General features: G+C 41.9%; 1 pseudogene; it reads left to right on the top strand.

Annotated features, from left to right (window-relative positions):
* The window catches only part of LOC122008628, a 47,582-nt pseudogene extending 41,800 nt beyond the window's left edge, over nucleotides 1–5,782 (top strand).
* Nucleotides 5,783–6,000: the final 218 nt, after the last annotated feature.

Here is a 6,000-nt window from a genome sequence, read left to right on the forward strand (position 1 = left end):
ATTTATCCCCCAATGTTCAGATTGTGATTGACGCAATCTGGTCAAAAAGTCAACTCCGGGCGCCCCCGACAGTTCCGGGCGCCCCGGCTGGGAAAGTCAACCTCATTGACTTTTTCAGCCCGGGTCTTCTGCTCCGCCTCCATTCGCCTCAGACCGAGTCTTCCGCTCGCTTGAGTGATCTCTGCCATCCGGAATAGGGCTCACCCGAACCCAACTTTCGGTCTTCTCGAGCAGGCTTCCGCTCTGGGTTCTCGTCCCTTGGAATCGCTGCGTGCTTCCTTCTCGTCCGCTAGCGCACTCATCCGCAGTCTTCGTCCCTCGATCGTACCCCGTGCCGACCTTCTCGCTAGCTGCGTCTCTTGCACCTCAAGCAGTCTTCCGCTCCGGCTTCTCGTCCCTCGGAACCACCCACGCTTCCTTCTCATCCGCCGGTGTACTCTTCCGCAGCGCCTCGCCCCTCGGACGCATCGCGTGTCGTCCTTCTCGCTAGCTGCATCTTCCGCTCGACTACTTGTGCTCCTAAGCTCATGCACACTTAGACACAAGGTTGAAAACACACAGGACCTAACTTAACTTGTTAATCACACCAAAATAACCTTGAGGTTCCAACAATCTCCCCCTTTTTGATGTGAGCAACACAAGTTAAGCTAGGGTAAATAGACTTAAAAAATAAACTAACTAATTTTTCAATAAAGTGCAAAAAGATAGAAAATTTAATTTTGGTCTACCTCCCCCTAGACTTATACTTTTACCTCTCCCCTTTGATCACATAAAAAAAATGGGGTTCCAAAGAAAATCTAAGGGTTAAAAAAAATTTATAACTTTCTTGAAAGAAATTCTAAGTTGAATAAATTCTAAGTTAGACAATTTGTAATAATTTTCAGCAAAAAATATTCTAAGTTAAACAATTTCTAAGTAAGACTTTTTAGGTAAGAAAATTTACTAAGGAAAAATTCTAAGTAAAAAAATTTATAAGTTTTAAGTAAGGAAAAAAATTCTGACTTAAGAAATTTTACAAAAATATCTTTGAAAATTTTTCTAAGTAAAGATTTTAAGCATAAATTTCAGAAAAACATTTAACTTTTATGCAAAAGTTTCACGCAAAAAAAATTCTAAGAAATTTTTTTTAAAAAAAATGTTTAAACAAACTTTTTAAAACATTATTAAATTTTAATCTTAATGCTTTATTAGAAAGTTAATTAAACATTTTATTTCAATATTTTGACTTCCAGGTCATGGCGAGACACTAGGCCTTCTTGGTTATTGGAGCAACAACCACTTCCTTGGACAAAGCCTCATAGAGAAATTTTAATGTCTAATTTTCTCGCTGAAAGCTCTAAATCCGATTAAAAATTCAAGTTAAACAACACTTAGGAACCCAATATAGGTTCCGGCTTACTGGATTAAGTAGGAATTTTTTAGGGACATTTTTCTTTGAAATAATTCTAATATGTCCCTTATGATATTGAAAATGCCAATTTAAATTGTTGTATTTTCTAAAATATGTTTTATTTGAACATGCATGATTTTTTAGACTATCTATTTGCATTTTCAAATTATTATTTTCTTATTTCAATTTTTTATTTTCTAATTTTGATTTGTCTAAATCTTCTAGAGGGCAAGATTTAACTAGTATTACTTTTAAATTTTTATTTTCTTTTTCTAATTTACAGCAATCTTTTGTTAATAATTTAACGAATTTAAAGAGTTTATTGGGAGGAAGGGATCGTACCTGACTTACCTTGTCGATCTCGTTTCCATGTCTCCCCCTGAACTGTGTTATCTTCCGACGAGGCTCTCCCTTCATCGATGCTCTCAATGCTCATTTCGAAAGAGCTTGACTCACAGTCATCGTCTTGATGACTCACCATTAATACGAGCCCGAAGAATGCCTCAACTTCCGATTCGGACGACGTATCATCTCACGTCGCCTTTAGGACTTTGCGCTTTTGGATAGGTTTTTTACCTTTATCCTTGTCCTTGTTCTTTAGCTTGGGGCAGTTGTCCTTGGCGTGCCCTTCTTCGTCATAGTGGTAGCAGCAGATCATCCTTTTCTTTTTACCCTGCGGATGGTTAGAGGTTCGAGATTTACAAAGTTTTTTAAACCGTCTTACCATCATTACCATTTCCTCGTCATCGAGAGAAGACTCAGACTCAGGTTCGTCTCTCGATGCTTTGAGGGCGACGTTGTTCTTGGGCTCCTTTGTACCTGCACATCTTGATTCGTGCACTTCAAATGTAGAAAAGAATTCTTCTAATGTAATTTTTTTAAAGTCTTTTGAAATATAAAAGGCATCTACTAGTGATGCCCATTTTGAATTTCTAGGAAAGGAATTTAGTGCGTACCTTAGCGAATCTCGGTTACTTACCGTCTCTCCAAGATTCGAAAGTTTGGTGATGATTTCCTTTATCCTTGAGTGCAGATGCGCAACTGTCTCGTCTTCCCCAAGTCACAAGCTGGTGAGCTGGTTGCGGAGTAAATCCCGTTTTACGAGCTTTGCTTCGGATGTTCCTTCGTGTAACTCAGGAAACTTTTCCCAAAGTTCCTTCGCGGAGTCGTTGTTGTCGATTCGGTTGACTTCTTGTGGCGGAAGAAGGCTTAGCAGATGGTACTCTGCTTTGTCGTTTGCCACATAGTCGGCCTGCTCCTTCTTCGTCCAATGGTATTTCTCCTTACCTTCCGGTGCTGTAAAATCGAACTCCATAATTAACATTAAATCAAAATCAATTTTAAAGAATACCTGCATTCACTTTTTTTCAGCTAGCGAATTCCCCTTCGAACTTCGGCGGGTAGATGCTTGGTCCAACCATTATATCGTTGCTTCGTTTAGCGGTTACTCCTCCTAAAGCGCCTTAGCTCTGATACCACTTGTTGGACCGTTGCGACCGGCTAGAAGGGGGTTGAATAGCCTGTAAAAATAAAAAATGCAACCCTTTCTCAAACTTTCAACATAACACTTGCATAAAATAAGAAAGCAATAAATTAAAACAGAAAAGAAAGAGACACCAGATGTTTACTTGGTTACAACCAGGGAAATTGTTAATCCAAGGAAGATGTCGCACTAGAATATCTCCTTTATGCGGAGAAGCCTCTTACAGCAATGAAAGGGCAAAAAGAAAGAAGCTAATCTAGATATTGAGCCTACAAGTGTTGGAATTACAATTTCTGAGATGATGAAAAGCTTCTGGACCAAGGTTGTATTTATAGCCTTGGTCGGGGCGCCACAAAGGGGTTTCGGGTGCCCTGGGGGATAAAATTTTATCCCCCAAAGTTCAGATCACGATTGACGCGATCTGGTCAAAAAGTCAACTCCGGGTGCCCCGGCTAGGAAAGTCAACCCCGTTGACTTTTTCATCCCGGGTCTTCTGCTCCGGCTCCGTTTGCCTCAGACCGAGTCTTCCACTCGCTTAGGTGATTTCTGCCATCCGGAATAGGGCTTACCCGAACCCAACTTCCGGTCTTCTCGAGCAGGCTTCCGCTCCGGCTTCTCGTCCCTCAGAATCGCAGCGTGCTTCCTTCTCGTCCGCCAGCGTACTCATCCGTAGTCTTCGTCCCTCGGTCGCACCACATGCCGACCTTCTCACTAGCTGCGTCTCTTGCTCCTCGAGCAGTCTTCCGCTCCGGCTTCTCATCCCTCGGAACCACCGTACGCTTCCTTCTCGTCCGCCGGTGTACTCTTCCGTAGCGACTCGTGCCTCGGACGCACCGCGTGCCGTTCTTCTCGCTGGCTGCGTCTTCGGCTCGACTACCTGTGCTCCTAAGCTCCTGCACACTTAGACACAGAGTTAAAAACACACAGGACCTAACTTAACTTGTTGATCACACCAAAATAACCTTGGGGTTCCAACAGAAAAGTCCTGGTGTCGTGAACCAGGTGAAAGTCTGGATAGATCATGGAGTGGACGTCCAACGGAAAGACCTGAAGACTCGGGCGCTGAGCAAAAGTCCAGTCTACCTGGAGGACCGGACTGGCAACAGGTATACTCTCCTGAGTGCAGTAGGTGAGGACGCGTTCCCGGCTGAGGGAACAGTAGGCGTCGGTTCGACCTAGGATTTTTGGTCGAAAATCTGAAGTCAGAACCGGACATTCTGGTGGCTATCAAACATCTTCTTATTCATTATTATGTGTGTGTTGCAGGGTATTTTTGGGACTGACATATTTTACAGGGACAAAGGAGCAAGTTTTGTCTCGGATGAACAGTACCCGAGGCACCCTCCATGGAGCTTGGAGGCGCCTCGGGTGCAAGGCAGAAGGAGCGCGCGCTGCAAAGCTGGAGGCGCCCTCCAGAGGAGCTGGAGGTGCCTTGGATAGCCTTGAAGGCGCCTTCCAGGAGGTTGGAGGTGCCTTCAGGTGGATAGGCGCAGACCACTTCGGCTCTCATCTACACAGTGGCTGACCCGGGGATTGGAGGCGCCCTCAAGGGGATTGAATGCGCCCTCAACGACCCTTATATGGCAGTCTCGATCAGCAGCATGTACATCGGACTTCGAAGCCATCTTTCTTCAGCGCACTGCTAACGAGATGATCTGGGAAAGCCGCAACGACATTCCGACGACTTGAAGCGTCGGTCTTAACTATTTCTTATTGTCGGTATAAATTTCTAGTGCACTTAATTGTAATATTTAATTGTACCTTTTCTGAGCTTATAGTGATTGCCCAAAGTAAACGCTCAACGAGCGTGGGCCTTGAAGTAGGAGTCGCCCAAGTCTCCGAACCAAGTAAAAATACTTGGGTCCTTTTGTGTTGTGTTATTTACTATTCCGCTGCTTTTACTCGTAAATTTTCCGAATATGAAAAGTGAAAACCACGAGCGTTATTCACCTTCCCTCCCCTTTAGCGCATCTCGATCCAACATTTCATGCAAGAACTAAACATGTTGAAGTGCATTATCATTTTATTAGAAGAAAAGTTCTGCAAGGAAAAATTGAGATGAGACAAATCAGTACAGATGATCAAGTTGTGGACGTGTTCTCAAAAGGTTATTTGAGTACTAATAAATTCAAGATGTTCCGTTATCAACTCAGCACAGTTCAAAGGGTTGGTGTTGAGAGGGAGTGTTGAAGATCTATACCAACCCGTTAATGGATGAGAATAAAGACATGGATAAGAGTAATTTTCTCATTCAAAGGATAAAATTTAATAGATAGAAATTAGAATGTATGGTTAGGAGTATTTCTCTCATCCAATAGATAGGGATAAAATTTCTTTGTGGATAGAATTTAATTTTCTTATAACTATGTATATTGCATAATGAGTACTATAAATACTCCCCCCTGCATTCATGTTCAATCATCTAACGAAAAATAAAAGTATAGTTTTCAAGTTGAAAGTTGTTCTTTATCTTTCTTTTCTTTTCCTCTCTAAAATTATGAGTGATCCTTAAAAGTATTATAATATTTTTAAAATGTGAATATAATATAAATAATTTATTTACTTGTTTATAGTCTAATTTTTTTCAACAGCTTCTAACTTACTCGTGTAGCAGTAACTTGATGTCTACTTTTTATTCAATTCAGTGGACAAAGATGCATGGCCGTTAAGGTAGTTCTGGTCATGGAATCAGTAGCCGACGCCATCGTCGAGAAAGTGAAAGCTAAAATGGCAAAGTTGAGTGTCCGCCGGAGGAAAACTCTAACATCACTCCGGTGGTATCCGAATCATCTGCAAACTTCATAGAAGGTTTGGTTCTGGATGCCAAGGAGAAAGGAGCCACCTTCTGCCAGGAATACAAGAGGGAGGGCAATAATAACCTACCATCTCCATCGTACACTATGGGTTAAACCAAGAGCTAGTATATTTGACTTGTTAAATGATATAATAAAATTTTATGCTATAAGTTTATACGGTTTAAGTGTTGTATTAAGCTGCAATAATAAAATCAGAAAAGACAAGTGTTAAGTACTGTTTTTTATTGCTTCCGTCCGAAAGCTGAGTTAGATGGGAGACCGGTGACAAGAGTGAGAGAGTTGACAGAGAGAGACTGAGCTCTAGGACTCGA

This window comes from Zingiber officinale, chromosome 1A (assembly GCF_018446385.1).
Source record: "Zingiber officinale cultivar Zhangliang chromosome 1A, Zo_v1.1, whole genome shotgun sequence".
Lineage (NCBI taxonomy): Eukaryota > Viridiplantae > Streptophyta > Magnoliopsida > Zingiberales > Zingiberaceae > Zingiber > Zingiber officinale.